At 41.8% G+C, this 24,327-nt stretch overlaps 1 protein-coding gene across 3 annotated transcripts in view; it reads left to right on the top strand.

Annotated features, from left to right (window-relative positions):
* LOC140478893 (chloride channel protein 2-like) overlaps window positions 1–24,327 on the top strand; it is a 609,305-nt gene that overhangs the window by 312,371 nt on the left and 272,607 nt on the right. The gene's annotated exons all lie outside the window — the stretch shown is intronic.

The following is a 24,327-nucleotide window of genomic DNA, read 5'->3' as shown; positions in this document are numbered from 1 at the left end:
AAAAAGACCACATTGGTTTCAGTTCTTTCATATGTAAATCCCGGAATGTTTTTTTCTGGGATTCTGGGAAAAGTCCTGTGATTTTTGCTTCTCCGGCTCCCAACGCCTTACCTTCACCATGGACATCCATAAGACCATAAGACATAGGAGTGGAAGTAAGGCCATTCGGCCCATCGAGTCCACTCCGCCATTCAATCATGGCTGATGCGCATTTCAGCTCCACTTGCCAGCGTTCTCCCCGTAGCCCTTAATTCCTCTAGACAACAAGAACCTATCAATCTCGGCCTTGAAGACATTTAGCGTCCCGGCTTCCACTGCACTCCGTTGCAATGAATTCCACAGGCCCACCACTCTCTGGCTGAAGAAATGTCTCCGCATTTCCGTTCTGAAATGACCCCCTCTAATTCTAAGGCTGTGTCCACGGGTCCTAGTCTCCTCGCCTAACAGAAACAATTTTCTAGCATCCACCTTTTCAAAGCCATGTATTATTTTGTACGTCTCTATTAGATCTCCCCTTAATCTTCTAAACTCCAACGAATACAACCCCAGTATCCTCAGCCGTTCCTCATATGCTAGACCTGTCATTCCAGGGATCATCCGTGTGAATCTCCGCTGGACACGTTCCAGTGCCAGTATGTCCTTCCTGAGGTGTGGGGACCAAAACTGGACACAGTACTCCAAATGGGGCCTAACCAGAGCTTTATAAAGTCTTAGTAGTACATCTCTGCTTTTATATTCCAACCCTCTTGAGATAAGAGACAACATTGCATTCGCTTTCTTAATCACAGACTCAACCTGCATGTTTACCTTTAGAGAATCCTCGACTAGCACTCCCAGATCCCTTTGTGCTTTGGCTTTATTAAGTTTCTCACCATTTAGAAAGTAGTCCATTCCTATATTCTTTTTGCCAAAGTGCAAGACCTCGCACTTGCTCACGTTAAATTCCATCAGCCATTTCCTGGACCACTCTCCCAACCTGTCTAGATCCTTCTGTAGCCTCCCCACTTCCTCAGTACTACCTGCCTGTCTACCTAACTTTGTATCATCGGCAAACTTCGCTAGAATGCCCCCGGTTCCCTCATCCAAATCATTAATATATAATGCGAACAGCTGTGGCCCCAGCACCGAACCCTGCGGGACACCGCTCGTCACCGGCTGCCATTCTGAAAAAGAACCTTTTATCCCAACTCTCTGCCTTCTGTTAGATAGCCAATCCTCAATCCATCCCAGCAGCTCACCTCGAACACCATGGGCCCTCACCTTGCTCAGCAGTCTCCCGTGTGGCACCTTATCAAAGGCCTTTTGAAAGTCCAGATAGACCACATCCACTGGGTTCCCCTGGTCTAACCTACTTGTTACCTCTTCAAAAAATTCCAACAGGTTTGTCAGGCATGACCTCCCTTTACTAAATCCATGTTGACTTGTTCTAATCAGACTCTGCTCTTCCAAGAATTTAGAAACCTCATCCTTAATGATGGATTCTAGAATTTTACCAACAACCGAGGTTAAGCTGATTGGCCTATAATTTTCCATCTTTTGCCTTGATCCTTTCTTGAACAAGGGGGTTACTACAGCCATCTTCCAATCGTCCGGGACCTTTCCTGACTCCAGTGACTCTTGAAAGATCTCAACCAATGCCTCTGCTATTTCCTCAGCAACCTCTCTCAGAACTCTAGGGTGTATCCCATCGGGGCCAGGAGATTTATCAATTTTAAGACTTTTTAACTTTTCTAGCACTATCTCTTTCGTAATGGCAACCATACTCAACTCAGCCCGGTGACACCCTTTAATTTTTGGGATATTACTCCTGTCTTCCACTGTGAAAACTGACGCAAAGTACTTGTTAAGTTCTCCTGCTATTTCCTTATCTCCCATCACTAGGCTCCCTGCATCAGTTTGAAGTGGCCCAATGTCTACTTTTGCCTGTCGTTTGTTTCTTATGTACTGAAAGAAACTTTTACTATTATTTCTAATATTACTGGCTAGCCTACCTTCATATTTGATCCTCTCATTTCTTATTACACTCTTTGTTATCCTCTGTTTGCTTTTGTATCCTTCCCAATCTTCTGATTTCCCACTGTTCTTAGCCACTTTATAGGATCTCTCTTTTTCTTTAATACATTTCCTGACTTCCTTTGTCAGCCAAGGTTGTCTAATCCCTCCCCGGTTAATCTTTCTTTTCTTGGGAATGAACCTCTGTACAGTGTCCTCAATTATACCTACAAACTCCTGCCATTTTTGCTCTAGTGTCTTCCCGGTTAGCCTCTGCTTCCAGTCTATTTTAGTCAGTTCCTCTCTCATGCCCTCATAATTACCTTTATTCAACTGTAACACCATTACATCAGATTTCGCCTTCTCCCTTTCAAACTCCAGACTGAACTCTACCATATTATGGTCGCTACTTCCTAAGGGTTCCCTTACTTTAAGATCTTTTATAGAGTCTGGTTCATTGCAAAGCACTAGGTCCAGAATAGCCTGCTCTCTTGTGGGCTCCATGACTAGCTGTTCCAAAAAGCCATCCTGTAAGCATTCCATGAATTCCCTTTCTTATACACCTTCCCTTCCCTTCCAGTCCTTATACACCTCCATCCCCCATCACGAAGGCCTCAAAGCCCTCCACTTCTTACTTTCCCGCCGAACCAACCAGTACCCTTCCACTTACACCCTCCTTCGACTGACTGAACTGGTCCTCACTCTGAACAACTTCTCTTTCCAATCCTCCCACTTCCTCCAAACCAAAGGAGTAGCCATGGGCACCCACATGGGCCCCAGCTATACCTGCCTCTTTGTTGGATATGTGGAACAGTCCATCTTCTGCAGCTACACTGGCACCACCTTTTCCTCCGCTACATCGATGACTATATCGGCACTACCTCGTGCTCCCACGAGGAGGTTGAACAGTTCATCCACTTTACTAACACTTTCCACCCTGACCTCAAATTTATCTGGACCATCCCAGACTCCTCCCTCCCCTTCCTAGACCCCTCCATTTCTATCTCGGACGACCAACTCAACACGGACATTTACTATAAACCGACTGACTCCCACAGCTACCTAGATTACGCCTCCTCCCACCCTGCCCCCTGTAAAAACACCATCCCATATTCCCAATTCCTTCATCTTCGCCGCATCTGCTCCCAGGAGGACCAATTCCAATACCGTACAACCCAGATGGCCTCCTTCTTCAAAGACCACAATTTCCCCTCAGATGTGGTTGATGTTGCTCTCCACCGCATCTCCTCCACTTCCCGCTCCTCCGCCCTTGAACTCCGCCCCTCCAATTGCCAGAGGACAGAACCCCACTGGTCCTCACCTACCACCCCACCAACCTCCAGATACATCGTATCATCGTTCGTCATTTCCGCCACCTCCAAACAGACCCCATCACCAAGGATATATTTCCCTCCCCACCTCTATCAGCGTTCCGGAAAGACCACTCCCTCCGCGACTCCCTTGTCAGACCCACACCCCCTACCAACCCAACCTCCACTCCCAGCACCTTCCCCTGCAACCGCAAGAAATGCAAAACGTGCACCCACAGCTCCCCCCTCACTTCCCTCCAAGGCCCCAAGGGATCCTTCCATATCTGTCAGAAATTCACCTGCATCACCTCCACACACATCATTTACTGCATCCGCTGCACCCGATGCAGCCTCCTATACATTGGGGAGACAGGCGGCTACTTGCGGAATGTTTCAGAGAACACCTCTGGGACACCCGCACCAACCAACCCAACCGCCGTGTGGCTGAACACTTTAACTCCCCCTCCCACTCCGCCAAGGACATGCAGGTCCTTGGCCTTCCCCATCGCCAGACCATGGTAACATGACATCTGGAGGAAGAGCACCCCACCTTCCGCCTAGGAACCCTCCAACCACAAGGGATGAATGCAGATTTCTCCAAGCTTTCTCATTTCCCCTCCCCCCACCTTATCTCAGTCCCAACCCTCAGACTCAGCACCGCCTTCTTGACCTGCAATCTTCTTCCTGACCTCTCCGCCCCCACCCCCTCTCCGGCCTATCACCCTCACCTTAACCTCCTTCCACCTATCGTATTCCCAATGCCCCTCCCCCAAGTCCCTCCTCCCTACCTTTTATCTTAGCCTGCTTGGCACACCCTCCTCATTCCTGAAGAAGGGCTTATGCCCGAAACATCGATTCTCCTGTTCTTTTGATGCTGCCTGACCTGCTGTGCTTTTCCAGCAACACATTTTTAAGCTCTAAATGCTAATAGACTTAATTATGTGTCCGTTTTAAATTTGTTTCTCTGTGCTCACTTCTGATTGAATATAATTATTATGAATTATTATGGGGCTCTTCTATTTCTTGAAAGGTTGCTCTGTCTCTTTGATGTAATAAAAAGGGCTCAGAGAGGACGAAGCTTTCTGATAGATTCCACTACAGGGCTTGGGTAAATTGAAACATTTCTTATTTATACCAGTATATAAAGGCAAAAACTGATTAGAGATAGTCGGCATGGCTTTGGCATGGGGGATGAGAACTGTAGGGGAGACTCTGAGTTAGTTGGGGTGGGTTTGAGCTTAATGAGAAAGTGAATTCAGATAGTAAATTAAAAGCAAGGAGAACCACGCAGTACAGCACTAAGATGAGTGTAAACCTGGTAGTGACAGAGAAAGAGAGAATGTTTAAAAATAAAGGTTCTTCTGGTGGAGGTGTTAGGATTCAAAATGAAGGTATAAAAACTAGCCTAAGGCACTTTACCTGAATGCTTGTATCATTGAGTAGATGGCACAAATAATCACGAATGGGTATGATTTCGTGACCATTACAGAGACATGGTTGCAAGGTGGTCACGAATAGGAGTTAAATTTCCAAGAGTATTAGACTATTCAGAAGGACAGACAGAAAGGAAAGGGAGGTGGTGTAGTTCTGATATTTAAGGATGACATCAGGTTGGTAGTGAGAGATGATATAGGTTCTACGGAGAAAAAGGTTGAATCAATGTGATTGGAAATTAGAAATAATAAGGGGGAGGAAGTCTCTGATAGGCATAGTCCATGGGCCACCAGATAATAACATCATGGTGGAGCAGGCAATCAACCAAGAAATAACTGATGCTTGTAAAAATGGTATGGCAATTATCATGGGAGATTTTAATAAGCATATTGATTGGTCAAACCAAGTTGGTCAAGGCAGCCTTGAGGAAGAGTTCATACAATGTATCTGCGATACTTTCCTCAAACAACACGTAATGTAACTTACAAGGGAACAAGCTATCCTAGATATGGTCCTGCGTAATAAGACAGGAATAATTAATGGTCTCACAGTTAAGGGTCATTTTGGAAGGAATGATCACCATATGGTTGAATTTAAAAGGTAAAATCCAATACAAAGGAGACTACAACACGATGAGGGAGGAGTTGGCTAAGGTAGATTGGGAGCAAAGACTATATAGTGAGACAATGAAGAAACAGTGGAGGACTTTCAAACTGATTTTTCACAGTGCTCAGCAAAACTTTCTACCAGTGAAAAGAAAGAACTGTCGGAAAACTGATAATCAGCCATGGATAGCTAAGGAAAAAAAGAGGATATCAAATTGAAAGCTGATGCAGACAAAGTGGCAAAAATTAGTGGAAACTAGAAGATTGAGAAATTTCTAAAGTCAATAGAAAGCCACAAAAAACTGTTAGAAAGAAAGGTAAGATAGATTATGAGAGTAAACTAGCTCAGAATATAAAAACAGATAGCAAAAGTTTCTACAAGTATATAAAGTGATAAAGAGTGGCTAAGTAAACATTGGTCCTTTAGAAGATGAGAAGGGGCATTTCATTATGGGAAATGAGGAAATAGCCCTGGTGTTAAACAGGTATTTTGTGTCGGTCTTCACAGTGGCAGACACAAATAACCTGCCAGTAATTGATGACAAGGAGGCTATGGCAGGTGGGAACCTAGAAATGATCATTATCACTGAAGAAGCAGTCTTGGGCAAGGTAATGGGGCTAAAGGTAGACAAATCTCCTGGCCCTGACGGAATGCATCCCAGGGTACTAAAAGAGACAGCGGGGGAAATAGTAAATGCACTTGTGGTAATTTACCAAAACAGCAAATATGATGCCACTTTTTAAAAATGGAGGCAGACAAAAGGCATTAGCTATAGGCCCATTAGCTTAACTTCTGTAGTGGGGAAAATGCTTGAATATATGATCAAGGAAGAAATAGTGAGACATCTGGTTAAAAATTGTCCCATCAGGCAGACAGAGGATGGGTTCATTAAAAGCAGGTCATAGAGTCGTAGAGATGTACAGCATGGAAACAGACCCTTTGGTCCAACCTGTCCATGCCAACCAGATATCCCAACCCAATCTAGTCCCACCTGCCAGCAACCGGCCCATATCCCTCCACGTTCTTGTTTACTGGAATTCTTTGTAGCAAGTATGAGTGTGGTGGGCAACGGGAAACAAATGGATGTGGCGTATCTGGATTTCTAGAAGGCATTTGACAAGGTGCCGCTCAAAAGGCTGCTGCATAAGATAAGGGTGCACGGTGTTACCGGTAATGTATTAGCATGGAACAGGGGACTGGTTAACGGACAGAAAGCAAAGAGTGGGGATAAATAGATGTTTCTCTGATTGGTGATCAGTGGTTAGTGGAGTGCCTCAGAGATTAGTGTTGGTACTGCAATTGTTTACAATTTATATAGATAATTTAGAGTTGGGTACCAAATGTGGTGTGTCAAAATTCGCAGATGACACCAAGATGAGTGGTAGAGCAAAGTGTGCAGAGGGCAGAAAGTCTACAGAAGGTTATAGATAGGTTAAGTGAGTGGACAAGGTACTGGCAGATGGAATGCAAAGTTGGTAAATATGAGGTCATCCATTTTGGTAGGAATAACAGCAAGACTATTATTTAAATGGCAAAAACAATTGCAGCACGCTGCTGTGCAGAGGGACCTGGGTCTCCTAGTTCATGAATCACAAAAAATTGGTTTGTAAGTGCAGGAGGTAATTAAGATGGCAAATGGAATATTCTTCTTCTTTGTTTGAGGGAGGAAGGTTATGCTGCAGCAGCATAAGGGCTGGTGAGGCCACGTCTGGACTACTCAGTACTGTTTTGGTTTCCTTACCAAAGGATGAACTGGCAGTGCTGGGGGTGCAGAGGAGGTTCACTAGGTTGATTATAGAGTTGAGAAAGTTGGTTTATGAGGAGAGATTGAGTAGACTGGGACTATAATCATTGAAACTTAGAATGAGATGGGATCTCATAGAAACATATAAGAGTCCATAAGGAATAGGTAAGATAGAAGCAGGGCGATACAGAGGGTTGTGGTGGAAGGTTGTTTTTCTTCACTGAAGGCCAGTGACCAGCAGTGTTCTGCAAGGATCAATGTTGGATCACTGTTGTTTGTTATTCATATAAACAGTTTGGATGAGAACATAGGAAACATGGTTAGTAAATTTGTGGATGACATCGGAATTGGTGATATAGTAGACAGTGAGGAAGAGTATCCAAGATTACAAAGGAATCTTGATCAATTGAGTCAATGGGCCTAGGAGTGGCAGATTGAGTTTAATTTAGATAAATGCAAGGTGTTACATATTAGTAAGATTAACAAGAGCAGGAATTGAATAGTTAATGGTATGGCCCTGAGGAGTTTGTAGAGCAGAGAGACCTAGGGGTTCAGGTACATAGTTCATGGAAAGTTGTGTCTCAGGTAGACAGGGTGCTATAGAAAGAGCTTGCCTGCTTGCTTTCATTGCTCAGACCATTGAGTATAGGAGTTGGGAAGTCAGGTTATGGTTGTACAGGATATTGGTGAGGCCACATTTGGAGTTCTGTGTACAGCTTTGGTTGCCCTATTTGGAAAGGATGTCATTAAATGGGAGAAGGTTCAGGAAAGATTTACAAAGATGTTGCAAGGACTGGAGGGTTTGTGTTCTAAGGGGATGCTGAATAAGCTGGAACTATTTTTGTTGGAGCATTGGAGGTTGAGGAGTGACTTTAAGAGCTCTATAAAATCATGAGTGGCATTGATAAGGTGAATAGCAAACATCTTTTCTCTAAGGTAGGGGAGTCCAAAATTAGAGTGCATATTTTTAAGGTAAGAGGAAAAAGTTTTAAAAGGGACTTGAGGACCGAGCGTGGTTTATGTGGCATGAACTGCCTGAGAAAGTGGCAGATGTAGGAACACTGACAACATTTAAAAACATTTGGACAAGTTAATCAATCAGAAAGGTTTAGAGGGATATGGGCCCAATGCAGGCAAATGGGACTAGTTTAGGTTGGGACATTTGGTCAGCATGAACTAGTTGGATCAAAGGGACTGTTTCCATGTTGTGTGACTCTAACACTATGCAATTTGGTACTCGGAAACCATGCTGTCACAATATTCTGTACAGTGTTAATTTCACAACCAGGTACTAGTAAGCTGAAATTGTCTGGAGGAAATTGTTGTTTCTGAATTCAGCACCACTTAGACCAGGTTAAAACTTAAGTTTGGTAAATGAAGATTATTTTTTGTGCTGCAAATTTCATTTCACTTCATTTCATATAAAACAATGACTAACGTCTTGTTATCCAAATGTATTTGTTGAATCCATCTGGTTCAGTGATATCCTTTAGGGAGGAAACTGCCACCCTTACCTGGTCTGGTGTACAGACCCACAGCAATGTGGTTATGGATAGGGAATAAACTGTCCTCTGGACAGTTAGGGATAGGGAATAAATGCTGGTCCAGCCAGTAACACCCTCAGCCTGTGAATAAATTTAAAAAATGTATTTAGAGAGATGAGCAGATTATTTATTACTACTGAACTGATGTATTGCTCACAGATCTCTCAAAGAGTACGATTTTGTTATATATTTCAATGATAACATACTGCAACATATATTAATATTTTATTTGCAGTCCACTTTGCAAACACAAAGGGGAAAATTCTTTTTGGGACTGAGCTTCGTAGGGGCATTGATTCCATGGAGTCAATTTAGGTAAACTGGCAGTACAAAGAGATCTGGGTGTTCTTGTACACCAGTCAATGAAGGCAAGCATGCAGATACAGCAGGTAGTGAAGAAAGCTAAGAGCATGCTGGCCTTCATAACAAGAGGGATTGAGTATAGGAGCAAAGAGGTTCTTCTGCAGTTGTACAGGGCCCTGGTGAGATCGCACCTGGAATATTGTATGCAGTTCTGGTCTCCAAATATGAGGAAAGACATTCTGGCTATTGAGGGAGTGCAGTGTAGGTTCATGAGGTCAATTCCTGGAATGGCGGGACTATCTTATGTTGAAAGATTGGAGCGACTGGGCTTGTATACCCTTGAGTTTAGAAGACTGAGAGGGGATCTGATTGAGACGTATAAGATTATTAAAGGATTGGACACTCTGGAGGCAGGAAACATGTTTTTGCTGATGGGTGAATCCCGAACCAGAGGACACAGCTTAAAAATAAGGGGTAGGCCATTTAGGACAGAGATGAGGAGAAACTTCTTCACCCAGAGAATGGTGGGTGTGTGGCATGCTCTGCCCCAGAAGGCAGAGGCCCAGTCTCTGGATTCATTTAAGAAAGAGTTGGATAGAGCTCTCAAAGATAATGGAATCAAGGGTTATGGAGATAAGGCAGGAACAGGATACTGATTGAGGATGATCAGCCATGAGGGGCAGAATGGCCTACTCCTGCACCTATTGTCTATTGTCTATCCTCTGGGTCTGACACATGCTTCTTGGTCAGAGTTTGTTACAGATACAGAACTATCTTCCTGTAAGAGTCTGGCAGCATTAGGAAGATGCAGTAAGTGGCAGAAAGAAGGAATGTCAGCAGCAAACCTTGGCCCTGACTCCTCTGCCACCAACAGAGCGAAAGAGGAAACTGTCCTGGTGAGGGCTAGGGGAACCAATTCTCAGCTGTGGTTCACACAAGCTTTGCCATCTGAATGATTTCATATTCTCTGCTGACACCATATCTATTTTGGGCAGAAGCCCTCTGAAGAAGTTCTCTTATTAGATTAGAAGCTGCATGAGGGTACCCCATGAAATTCAGTAAATCTGAATAGAAAGTTGCTGAGAGTAGCAATGATAAATGCGGGGTTATGAGGATCAGATAGAGGGGTGCTCTTTGGAGGGTCAGAACAAACTTGATGGGTCACATGGCCTCTTTCCACCCTATAGGGAACCTGAGTGGTATCACCAAAACCTTTCTTCCCATTCTGTTTAGAGTTTTTAAAGAAAATCTCTTAGATACAGTTGCCATGGTAGTTTACTCATCCTTTGCAGCTCTACAAACAATGTTTATAAGTAATAAACATGTATAGGATCAACAAATCAGATAAAAATCATGGCTTGCCATTAGCACATCCTATCTTGTAACTGCTGCAGTTGCCATTCTCATACACACAGTCACTTTTTCTCAACTGGACATCTTTTACATCGTACATAACTGTCATTCCATTCTATACTTTAAATGCATACATGTACCATTCAGGTGAATTATTTCTGCAATTATTCGAAATGTTGCTCCTCCCCCACCCCCACAAAACAGCAATGTTGTAGTGAAACACATAGCTGCAGAAATGTCATTGTGATTTGACATCACTTCCCCAATGTTTTACAGCTCACTTTGCAGTCATTTATGGCTTGGTCTTGTAGCCTAATAGAATTCATTATTGAACAGCGAGACATAGCACTGCAAAACACAGTTGCAGCAGGCTAGCTAGGCTATGTCCTCACTTGCTGAGTTGAAATTCCTGTCAACTAGCATTAACTATTATCAGGAATGTCACTTTTCTTTTTTCTACCTTAATGATGAGCCCTGTTGAATTTTTCGGCATTAAAAATAATGTTAAACAGAGTTGTATTTTTACCTCCAATAATGGAATTATAGTTGATATTTGCATTTATTGTTCTTATTAAGGCATGCCACAACCAAATGTACTAACAAGTTCTCCAAAATGAGGTGTGGAGCTCAGCAACTTGGTTTCCTTGTGTTATCCCAATGAGAGAAATATTGGAAAGGACACTGGAAGGACTATCTATTGTTAGGATAATGCAATGGTTTTGAGGAGGTGACAAGAATGATTGATGAGAGAAGGGCAGTGAATGTTGTCTACATGGGCTTTAGTAAATTACTTCAGAAGGTGCCTCATGGCAGGCTGGTACAGAAGGTAGAGTCGCAGGGATCTGAATTGGCTAGATGGCTGCAGATGCTGGAGATGAGAGTCGAAGAATGTGGTACTGGAGAAACACAGCGCTTCAGGCAGCATCCGAGGGACAGGAAAATCAACGTTTCAGGCATAAGCCCTTCATCAGGAATGAATACAAAACTGGCTTGGTCATAGAAGGCACAGAGTAACAGTGGAAGGGTGCATTTAGGATTGGAAATCAGTAACTAGCAGTGTTGCACAGGGATCGGTGTTTGAGATTTTGTTGTTTGTAGTATATAACTGGTCTGGAGGAAAACGTAGGTGCAAGTTTGATTTGTAAGTTCGCAGGTGACACCAAAATTGGTGGCGTTGTAGATAGTGAGGAGGATTGTTAAATGATGCAACAGGATAGAAATAGATTGCAGATCTGGGCAGAGAAATAGTAGATGGAGTTTAATTCAGACAAATGTTAGATGATAAATTGTGGAAGATCAAATTCTGGTGCAAATTGTACAATAAATGGCTGAACCCTTAGGAGCATTGCCATACAGAGGCATCTGAGGTAGACAAGCAGGAGGCTGGAAGAACACAGCAAGCCAGGCAGCAGCAGGAGGTGAAGAAGTCAACATTTTGGGTGTAACCCTTCTTCAGGACTGCTATATTACAGCCGTAAGAAAACTTTCGTTCAACCAAATTTGAAATATTGTGTACTGTTCTGGTTGCCACAGTACCAGAAGGATGTGGATGCTCTGGAGAGTGTGCAGAGAAAGTTTACCAGGATGTCACCCAGTCTGCAGGGTTTTATTTACGAGGAGAGGTTGGATAAACTTGGATTGTTTCCTCTGGAAAAACAGAGGCTGACTGGCAACTTGATAGTGGTCTGCAAAATTAAGAGGCACAGATAGGGTGAATCATTAGAGGTCTTTTCCATGGAAAGGTCGACTACAATAGGGTTCAAGGTGAGAGAAGGAAAGTCTAAGGGAGAAGTGCAGGGAAGATTTTCACACAGAGGCTACATTGCCTGGAATACATTGCCAGTGGAGGTAGTAAAAGCCAACACGTTAGCAACATTTAAGGCATATCTTGATAGACACATGGATGTAAGGCAAATTGAGGGATAGATACCGTGCATGGACAATAAGTAGTGGGTCTAAATAAGGATTAGGAATCAGTGCAGGCTTGATGGACTGAAGGGCTTGTTCCTGTGCTGTATTATATTGTACTGTAATCAAGACTGTGATATTGTCTTGTAATTACTGGAGACTGAATATATAGAAAAACTTTCGTGGAACAGAGCTCAAAAGGATAGAGCATGATGATGTCTCATGTGTTACAAAGTTTCACCGATCTAGAGCAAAGATTCCAGTGGATGTTGACAAGTCACGTACTGATTGGATTGGTTTGGAAGTATCATAAATGTGTATTCATAGTTGCAGAGCTAGACCGGAGAAGAAAGAAGATGATCAAATCCCAGAGTAAAATTGTTCATAGCTGTTATTATGACATGAATTGTCTCCGCAGGTTCTGGAACACTTCCTCATATCGAGGTCATATCGTAACACCTACATTTTGCTAGCATCAAATGTTTGGGTATTTCATCTATTGCCCACAGGCTGTTTCATATTTATTTTGTCAGTCACTTTCTTACATCAAGCTTGAACTAGAAGGTAAATTGGAATGTAAATTCATTGATCTTGCATGAACAGTAATAAATTCTGCTTGATGGTAAAGTGGACCAAAGAACTAGTATCACTGCAACATGATAATGTCCAATCTGTCATCTTTCAGAAGCAAGGCAAATCCACTCAGAGTAGGACCATGAATGTGCAAAATACTTTTATTGCGACTTTATTCCACTAAATTTTGGCTTCTCCATTGACCAGATGCCAGTTCTAAGTCCAGTTTCTAAAATCTCCTTTCTGAAGTGTCATGCAGTGTTAGCTTGATGGCTAAAGAGCCAATAGGGGATGGATGGGGTTAGATTGTAGGTGATAGTGTGGTGGTCATGTCATTACACTAATAATCCAGAGATTCGGCTGGATATACTGGGAACAAGGATACACATTACATCACAGAATTGGTTATTTTTAATGTCAGTTAATGATTATGCAATGTATAGCTAATTTCAGCAAAAGGACCATGAAACTAACACTGAATGTTGGGGGGAAAACACCCATCTGGTTCAGTAATGTACTTTGGGGAAAGAAGTCTGGCATTCTGACCTGGTCAGGCCCACATATGGCTGTAGACCCACAGTAATGTGGTTGGACTCTTAGCTGCCATCTAAAAGGTTCACATGTGATTAGGACTGGGCAACAAATGCTGGCCTTGTCAGAGATGCTGTCATCCTATGAAAGAGTAAAGAAAAGAACTTGTAACTATGGAAGCTTACACTTTTTGGGAAAATGTCATTGAAATGCCAGAAGAATAGGTCAAAATAGGTCATCTGTGGCTATGCAGAAAAGCTTTACGCTGAATGTATTGTAGCAAATAAGGTATTAGCTAATAAATTCTAATTAGGATTTTAACTAAGGAGATAATTTTTCATATTAAACATGCATCACTGAAATAATACTGGATATAGATAATTGGGGACTTTTATAGCAAAAGGGATGAGAATTAAAATGGATATTTCAAAAGGCTTTAACTTCATCCTCTGAGAAATAATGAGATTACAGAACACATTCTGTAATAATGAAAGGTAATTTTTTTAAAAACAGTATAATGTTGTTTAATTGGCTACTAATACAAGAGAAAACCAGTTATCATATAGTATTTTTCCAGAATCCTTCTAAACTATTAATAGTTAGAAACAGGCCCTTAAGCAAAGGGTATAGATTTAAGACAAAAGAATTTTTGAAAAGGAAAATGGCGGCTTGTGTATGGGGAGAGGGAGTGTGACTAATTGAATAACTGTTCCAAAGAACAAGCACATTGGTACATTGACCAAAGGACATCTTTTTCTGCTGTAACATTCTATGATTATTGTCAATATTGATGGTGCTTTTAGCAATGAGCAACTACTGAGCGGTAGGGTTGAGCTGAATAGGTAAGGGCTATTTTCCCTGGAGAGTCAGAGGTTGAGGGGTGACCTTATAGAAACTTATAAAATCATGAGGGGCCTGGACAGGGTGAATAGTCATGGTTTTTTCCCCGGGGTGAGGGAGTCCAAACTAAAGGGCATAGGTTTAAGGTGAGAGGGAGAAGATTTAAAAGAGACCAAAGGGGCAACTTTTTCATACAGAGGGTGGTGTATATGTGCAATGAACTACCAGAAGAAATGGTGGAGGCGGGTATGATTATAACATTTAAAAGCCATCTGAATAGGTATATGAATAGGAAGGGTTTAAAGGGATATGGGCCAAATAGGATTACATTAATTTAGAACATCTAGTCAAGAGGAAGAAGGAAGCTTACTTAAGGTTGAGGAGACAAGAATCAGACAGGGCTTTAGGGGGTTACAAGGTAGCCATGAAGGAAGTGAAGAATAGATTTAGGAGAGCTAGAAGGAGACATGAAAAAGCTTTAGCAGGTTGGATTAAGGAAAACCCTAAGGCATTCTGCACTTATGTGAGGAACAAGAGGATGGCCCGAGTAAGGGTAGGGAGGCAACTTGCATCTGGAGTCGAAGGAAGTAGGGGATATCCTTAATGAATACTTTGCCTTAGTATTAATTACTGAGAGGGACCTTGACATTTGTAATGGCAATGTGAAACAGGCTGATATGCTTGAACAGGGTGATGTTAGGAAGGCAGATGTGCTGAAAAGTTTGGAAAGCAAAAGGATAGGGATATACCTGAGGTAACTACAGGAACGAGGGAAGAGCTTGCTGCACCTTTAGTGATGATCTTTGAATCCTCACTGTCCACTGGAGTAGTGCCAGATGATTGGGGTGTGGGGCGGTGGTGGTGGTGGGGGGGGGGGTAATTGTTATTCCCCTGTTCAAGAAAGGGCGTAGGGATAATCCTGGGAATTATGGACCAGTCAATCTTACATCAGTGGTGGATAAACTATTGGAGAGGATTCTGAGAGACAGGATTTATGATTACTTAGAAAACCATCATTTGATTAGAGATAGTCAGCATGGCTTTGTGAGGGGCAGATCACAAACCTCACAAACCTTATTGAATTCTTTGAGGATCTGACAAAACACATTGATGAAGGTAGATCAGTAGATGTGGTATGTGGATTTTAGCGAGGCATTTGATAAGGATCCCCATGGTAAGCTTATTCAGAAAGTAAGGAGTATTATACAGGGAAACCTGTCTTTCTGGATACAGAATTGGCTGGCCCATAGAAGACAGAGGGTGGTGGTTGATGGAAAGTATTCAGCCTGGAGCTCAGTGATCAGTGGTGTTCCGCAGGGATAGGTTCTGGGACCTCTGCTCTTTGTGGGTTTTTATAAATGACTTGGATGAGGAAATGGAAGAGTGGGTGAGTAAGTTTGCCAATGACACAAAGGTTGGTGGAGTTGTGGATAGAGTCGAGGGCTATTATAGGTTGCAACGGGACATTGACTGGATGCAGAGTTGGACTGAGAATTGGCAGATAGTGTTCAACTTAGACAAGTGTGAAGTAGTTCACTTTGGAAGATCGAATTTGAATGCAGATTACAGGGTTAAAGTCAGGATTCTTGGCAGTGTTGAGGAACTGAGGGATTTGGTCTCTATGTCCATAGATCGCTCAAAGTTGCCACCCAAGTTGATAGGGTTGCCAAGAAGGCATATAGTGTGTTGGCTTTCATTAGCAGGGGGATTGAGTTTAAGAGCCGTGAGGTTTTGCTACAGCTCTATGGAGCCCTGGTTTGACCAGATTTGGAAGATTGTGTCCAGTTCTGGTTCCCTCATTGTAGGAAGGACATGGAAGCTTTAGAGAGGGTGCAGAGGAGATTTACCAGGATGCTGCCTGGACTGGAGGGCATGTCTTATGAAGAAAGGTTGCGGGAGCTAGGGCTTTTCTCATTGGAGCAAAGAAGGGTGAGAGTTGGCTTGATAAAGGTGTACAAGATGTTGAGAGGCATAAGTAACATGGCATAATTTTAAGGTAATTGGAGGAAGACTTAAGGGAGATATCAGAGGTAAGTTCTTTACTCAGTAGGTACGTAGAATGTACTGCCAGCAGTGGTAGTAGAGTGAGATACATTAGGGACATTTAAGCAACTCTTGCAATAGGCAAATGGAAGTTATACAATGAAGGGTATATAGGTTAGTCTGATCTTAGAGTAGGATAAAAGGTTGACACAACATCAAGGGCTGAAGGGCCTGCACTGTTTTATGTTCTGTGCAGAATATCTGGTCAGCATGGACGAGTTGGACCAAAAGGTCCATTTCTGTGCTTTACATCTCTATATCTTTAAAATGAATTTGTCAGCATGGATAAGTGGAAGGTGTGTTGAGTCTGAGGATTGTGTATTCAACTTCCATTGCAAAGCTTTAAAGACAACATTGAAGAAATATTTAGGTGATCACTTGAAGCACCAAGCATAAGGATATAGTCCATGAGCTGTACAATCAGACTGAAGGAGATAGGTGCTTAATGACCACTGCAGGTACAATGGGCCAAAGGGCCTCTTCCCATGCTGTAAAACTCTCATTGGAACAAATAGTCTAAGCTAACACATGAATGCAGCTTTGAAGCATTAGTTTTCTCTCCACAGATGCTGTCAGACTTCCTGAGTTTCTCCAGCACTTTCTGTTTTTATTTCAGATTTCAAGATAACGAGAGACAGTATATAGGGTAAAAGGAAAGGCTGGTCAGTGGAGGGAATTCTGGCTGTCTGGGGAAATCGAGGGTTTGGTTGAGAAAAAGAAGGAAGCATATGTCAGGTATAGACAGGAGAGTTCGAGTGAATCCTTAGAAGAGTATAACGGCAGTTGGCATATACTTAAGAGGGAAATCAGGAGGGCAAAAAGGAGACATGAGATAGCTTTGGCAAACAGGCTTAAGAAGGATCCAAAGGGTTTTTACAAATACATTAAGGACAGAATGGTAACTAGAGAGAGAATAGGATCCCTCAAAGATCAGCAAGGCAGCCTTTGTGTGGAGCCGCAGGAGAAGGGTGGTGGTGGGGGGGGATAATGAGTATTTTGCTTCAGTATTTACTGTGGAACAGGATATGGAAGATATAGACTGTATGGAAATAGATGGTGACATCTTGAAAAATGTTCATGTTACAGAGGAGGAGGTGCTGGATGCCCTGAAACACATAAAGTGGATCAAAAAGACCTAGTGGTGTACCCTAGAACTCTGTGGGAAGCTGAGCCCCTTGCTGAGATATTTGTATCATCGATAGTCACAGGTGAGATGCCGGAAGACTTGAGGCTGGCTAATTTGGTGCCACTGTTTAAGAAGGGTGGTAAGGACAAGCCAGTCAACTATAGACCAGTGAGCCTGACATCGCTGGTGGGCAAGTTGTTGGAGGGAATCCTGAGGGACAGGATGTACCTATATTTGGAAAGGCAAGGACTGATTATAGATAGTCAACATGGCTTTGTGCATGGGAAATTAGGTCTCACAAACTTAATTGAGTTTTTTGAAGAAGTAACAAAAAGGATTGATGAGGTGGACATGACCTATATGGACTTCAGTGAGGGGTTCGACAAGGTTCTTTATGGTAAGCTGGTTGGCAAGGTTAGATCTCATAGAATACATGGAGAACTAGCCATTTGGATACAGAACTGGCTCAAAGGTAGGAGACAGAGGGTAGTGGTGGAGGATTGTTTTTCAGACTGGAGGCCTGTGACCAGTGGAGTGCCATAAGAATCGGTGCTGGGTCCACAACTTTTTGTCATTTATATAAATGATTTGGATGTGAGCATAAGGATATAGATAGTAATTTTGCAGATGATACCAAAATTGGAGGTGTAGTGGACAGCGAAGATGGTTACCTCAGATTACAACAGGATCTGGACCAGATGGGCCAATGGGCTGAGAAGTGGCAGATGGAGTTTAGTTCAGATAAATGCGAGGTGCTGCATTTAGGGAAAGAAAATCTTAGCAGGTCTTATACACTTAAAGGTTAAGCACCTTTAAGTGGTGCTGAACAAAGCAACCATGGAGTGCAGGTTCATTGCTCCTTGAAAGTAGAGTCACATGTGAATAGGATAGTAAAGAAGGCGTTTGGTATGCTCTCCTTTATTGGTCAGAGCATTGAGTACAAGAGTTGGGTGGTCATGTTGCTGCTGTATAGGACATGGTTAGGCCATTCTTGAAATATTGTGTGCAATTCTGATCTCTGCCCTGTCGGAAGGATGTGAAACTTGAAAGGGTTCAGAAAAGATTTACAAGAATGTTGTCAGGGTTGGAGGATTTGAGCTACAGGGAGAGGCTGAACAGGCTGGGGCTGTTTTCCCTGGAGCATCGGAGGCTGAGAAGTGTCCTTATAGAGGTTTATAAAATCATGAGGGGCATGCATAGGATAAATAGACAATGTCTTTTCCCTGGGGTGGGGGAATCCAGAACTAGAGGACATAGGTTTAGGGTGAGAGGGGAAAGATATAAAAAAGACCTAAGGGGCAACGTTTTCATGCAGAGGGTGGTGCATTTATGGAATGAGCTGCCAGAGGAAGTGGTGGAAGCTGGTACAATTACAACATTTGAAAGGCATCTAGATGGGTATATGAATAGGAAGGCTTTAGAGGGACATGAGCCTAGTGCTGTTAAATGGGACTAGATTGGGTTGGGATATCTGGTCAGCATGAACAAGTTGGACTGAAGGGTCTGTTTCCGTGCTGTACATCTCTATGATTTTATTTCCAGCATCTGCCCTTTCTTGGTTCCAGTGGAAATCTGGCCACCCAGTGACATCACAGCTGAAATAATGACTAATGGCAATATGCCACATGACAGTAGGAACATGCCTTTATGCATCAAATTGCCAGCTCACCCTCCACCCCACCTCCCAACTTCTCCTGAATGGGAAATTCAACCAGTTGGATACAAATAAATTTGGGTGTCATAAATGTGTACGTTATACCACCAAGGAGCAGCATGTTGGATAAGGAAGGAAAGAACCCTTGGGTATAGTTCCACAGTGTTGATGCAAACTGGATGGAGAAATGTTTGCAGAGATATTTAAGTTGTGATTCAATAGATACTGTGGGAACAGGTGACAGGGCAATCTTTTTAAGTGAGGCAGTGGAGGACAGGTATTGCAAGAGGATGCTATGGTCAGCCCTGATTTAAGCTATAATGACATTGAGGAGAATTGGCAGGGATAATCCTCCATAGCCACAGTCAGAAAAAGTGTTGTTTATGATAGTTAAGTTTATATCTAAAGAAATTTGGATGAATAAGGTTCGGGTTAATTCTTTATCGCCACAATTCTGAGTTTCATTTGTGGGATTAAGGCTGTTTCCATAACACAATAATTCCTGTTCAGAAACATGAATTCATCACTCGCAGCTTTAGCCGATGCATGTATGGTTTTTCTTCCCAGTCTCTGGGCTCATGCCGTGCACCAGATATCTGTAAGCTGCCCCAATTCCTTGAACTTATCCGTGCTCCTTTAGTTGGTCCTTTTGTCGCTTGCCTGATGAAGCAGCAGAGGGCTCCCTGAGTGGAAAGTTGCAATGTGAGGAGTGAAAGGGTGTGGTGGATGGAATAAGAAAGTGTTTGAAAGGGGTAGCACTAAAGCGAAATGGGAGAGAGAAACAATGGTGTTGTGTGTTCTTTTCTGTCTTTCTTTGACCGTCAACATGTTTGATATTGACAGCTGTCTCGGGTGCCACTGTCCGTCATATCAGAGACTTTTCTGGTGGAATGGTGTCAGTAAATACAGCCTTTCCATTAACACATCAAGCCCCCCTGTTATCAGAAATATGTGTTTTGTGTTTTGTCTGAGAGTGTATGCCCAGAAATGTCAGCTCCTTCTTATGGTATACAGTGAGTGGAATTCACTTCAAAAACTTATGTTTTTTCAAAGATGAAAAAAGAATGCTGTCAGATTAATAAGACTTGAATCAGAATATTATTCCCAATATGAAAAAGGTGGTGCCAATGTTTGCAGTTCTTTCAGTTGATTCTTTCAGTCTATGGAAGGAGTTACATAAATTTCTCTCACCACAAGTCCGGACTAAATCATATGTGCAATCAGCGAATCATCCAATCCACATTGGTAACAACTGGATGAAATTTCCCTCCTCCTTCCCTGGTACATGTATCCCTCTTTCATTGAGGTAGTGGCAAATTAGCCACTCATTCGCGATATCTCTTAAGTTTTATTGTCATTAAGTCAATAACCTGCTCAAAGCGCACATTCTCGCAACCATACCTGGAAAAGACATGCAAATATTTGAAAATGAGCTAATGCTGAAACAATTTATAGGACCAAAATGTTACATATTTTAGTGTGCATTGTCATAACATAACTGGGAGTAGTGCATTGATAATCATAGCCTAGTGCTCTGCAAGTTGTCACAAATTTTATTAATGTATAAAAATCCCAATGAAATCACCAAACCCAATTTGCCTGACTGCTACCCAAGACAAAAGTAAAGCAAAGAAGGTTTTCCTCAGTAACTATAAAAATATCCATATAAAAAGCCTAATTTTAACAAGAGCAATGAGAAAAATTCTAATTTACGCAACTTAAACTATTCCCTTTAAAACACACACACAATCATGTTTATGGCAGACAAAAGACAAACCATTTACAAATGTATTACAGGTGGAAAAGAATATAAACAGTGTTTAAAAAAAAAGTTATGAAGATCAAAAGTCCAGATCATGAAGTAGAAAGCCCTTTTTGTTCTCAGTCCTTCGGACGTTGGCAATGTTGAGGTGCTGTTGCCTGGTTACAAATGATGATGTGTTTCATGACCAGGAAAACACAAAATGTACATTACAACACAAAAATTACTATCTTTCACCCTCATTCATTCTTGTACCATATTTAAACAATGTTCTGTCATTTACTTCTCAAATCCATAAACTGCATCAATGCAATCTAATTGTGGATACTGTATCAGCTAATTTATTTGCTCTTTTGGCAACTTTAATATGAATGACTTAATAAGTAAGCTTCATCAGTAGATTCTTAAATTTTGAGTCTTTAGTTTCTGGACAAAAGCAATTATGATATTGTGAATATATGTTAGTGTTTCTTTGCAACCATAACTGACATAGATTTCAAAACATTGAGAAGCTAATGATAATCTTAAAACACCTTTTCTGCTGTAGTGTGCTTCTTCTGATATTGATTTACTTTCTTAGAAAATTATCCTACTAACTTCTCTAACCCCAGTTCATCATTTTGCAAAAGACTGCACCAATCCCCAAGTCCTTAGTATTAATTGTCATTTTAAAATGTTTCATAAAGTCATGAACAGCCAACACTGGTTCATTTATCAGCATTGCCTTCAGTTTCTCAAAGGCTGCTTCTTGCAGAGCGCTTCACAGACCAGACGCCTTCTCGCAGAGCGCTTCACATAACATCTGTGGGACACCCGCACCAATCAACCCAAGGTGGAACATTTCAGCTCCACCTCCCACTCTGCCAAGAACATGTAGGTCCTCCATCGCCATTTGCTCACCACCCGGAGGAAGAATGCCTCATCTTCCACCTCTGGACTCTTCAACCTCATGGCATCAATGTGGACTTCACCAGTCTCCTCATTTCCCATCCCCCCACCTTACCCCAGTTCCAACCTTCCAGCTCAGCACCACCCTCATGACCTGCACCACCTGTCAATATTCCTTCCCACCTATCTGCTCCACCCTCCTCTCCGACCTATCACCTTTATCCCCACCTCCATCCACCTATTGTACTCTCAGCTACCTTCTCCCCAGCTCCCCACCACCTCCCCCCCCCCCGCCCCCCCCCCCCCCCCCACTCCCCTCCCATTTATCTCTCCACTCCTGAAGCTCACAACCTCATTCCTGATTAAGGGATTTTGACCGAAACATTGAATTCCTGTCCTTGGATGCTGCCTGACCTGCTGTGCCTTTCCCGCACCACTCTAATCTTGACTCTAATCCAGCATCTGCAGTCCCCACCTCTGCCTACTCTGCTGATCATATCACCTTTGCCTGTTTTCATTACAAATCTGTTAAAGGTACAGCCATTATGCTGAGATTAGACACACATACTTCAGTTAAAATCCATTTTTCCCAAAAACCTCATGATTTTCATTTTGGTATTAGGAATTGGGAATTCTACCAGAGCCTTCACCTTTGCTGTTTGTGGCAATGCTTGCTCTTGCTTTATGTTATGTCCAAGGGAAGTTGCTCTCACTTTGCAAATTTACTTTTGGTAAGATTGATTGCTAAACCAGATAACTATAATTGTTTAAACAGGTCTTCAAGTTGCTTCACTTTTACCCAGTGTTACTGTCTATTGCAACATTGTCTAAAATATACTACAGTTAAGAACTTCAGTCAAAACTACTAAGTTTTTGGATTATAGCTGAGTCCAAATCCAAATTAAAACCCAAATAGCATGAGTTGACATTGATATAGTTAATTTAGTGTACCAAAGATGTGCACCTCTTTAGTCCAAGTTGCTCACAGCAATTCCCAGTACCTCTTCAACAGATCAATAGTCAACCATAAGACATGGGAGTAGAAGTTGGCAATCAGCCCATCGAGTCTTCTGCTCCATTCAATGAGATCATGGCTGATCTGATAATCCATAATGCCACTTTTCAGCATTTTCTCCATAATCCTTGATGCTCTTACTGATTAAAAAGCTCTCCACCTCGGCCTCGAATATAAAACTTCAGCCTCAACAGGGCTCTACAATCAAGAATACAAGAGATTCACTGCCCTCAGAAGAAATTCCTCCTCATCTCTGTTTTAAATGTGTGATCTCTCACTGGATTATGGTCTTTGATCTGAATGTTTTCCACAAGAGGAAAATTACCTTTCTACATTTACCCTGTCAAGTTATCTGAGAATCTTGTATGTTTCAATAAGTTCTCCTCTATTCCAATGAGTACAGGTCTATTCAAACTCTCTTCATAAGACTGTGTTCCTTAGCAAGAAATGAACCACTGCCAATCCTATTGATGCAATCTTCTAACAGAGGAATAATATTTGAATCTGTTTTTGCTAATGCATTTATTTTCTGTAAACTATGCAGAATCTGGCTTAAGTGCTAAAGCTAATGGTGAACCCAACTGCTTTGGCCAGGTTTAAGCAACTCTCTAAAAATGTTTGAAATATGGATGGAGCGGACTTTGTAAATTCATGGAAAGTCTTTAACTACCAGTGTAGTGTAATACATTGTCATTGTCCATGTAGAAATAAATACTTCAACCAATTGATGTGTTAACTGAATGTGTTCTAATATTTCAGGATGAGAAAATAATGGCAAATAAAGGAATTAGTTTATAAATTAATGAACTTTTGACACATCAGTGTAAAGACTGAAACTTTGAAGTCACACAGTGGAGCGGTTGTCACTAGCGTTTTGTTTTCTGTATTTGCATTGACAATAATGTTCATGTTAATAAAACGCATTAAATCTTGTCAGTTGCGTCAAATATTTTACCTCTGGTGATAGTCGACAAATAAAAAACAAATGAAATGTCAGAGTGCATTGTGTGTTTTTATGCGCGCAGCAAAATTATTCTCTAAGTATCAACGTTGATGCTATAAATACATTGGTGGATCACTAAGCAAGTGATTACAGTAAATTCACACTTGATGATAATGGTTATTAAGTCCCCATTGCTGTTGGGCAGCCTACTCAATGTGCATCCTTTCTTTGAGTTTGTTTTCTTGAAATGGAAATTTGCGTTGTTGCAATTGAATGATCTCGAAATATCACATTTAAATTTTATCGATGTGCAACAATATAGGAATTTACTGTGAGTACTTTGAACTGAATTGTAATTAAAGTTCTATTTTATTTTAGAGTTTAAAAGCCAATACATAAAGATCATTTTAAAAATGAAGGGTATAATGGTCAAGCTATGTTCTGAGTCTCTAATTATTCCATCCCAGGTTTCCTTTAGGCCAAACAATATCTTTTACCCTGGTAGTATTGGTGTAAATTTATTACACTGGCTAATAGCACAGGCTACTGGCAGTACATAAAATACTGATCATCTTGTTTAAAGCATTTAGCAAGATCTGGATCAGTTTTTGCTATCAAAAATATAAGAAAAGATCTAGGTTAGGAAGAGCAACAAAACTCTTCAGGCTGAATTTGGAAACAGAACTAAGATAGAGCAGAGCAGCTAAACAATATATTATGTTGTGATCATAATCATTTGATAATCATTGTATAGTATC

This window comes from Chiloscyllium punctatum, chromosome 6 (genome assembly GCF_047496795.1).
Source record: "Chiloscyllium punctatum isolate Juve2018m chromosome 6, sChiPun1.3, whole genome shotgun sequence".
NCBI classification, from domain to species: Eukaryota; Metazoa; Chordata; class Chondrichthyes; order Orectolobiformes; family Hemiscylliidae; genus Chiloscyllium; species Chiloscyllium punctatum.
This window is presented reverse-complemented; position numbering and strand designations above follow the sequence as displayed.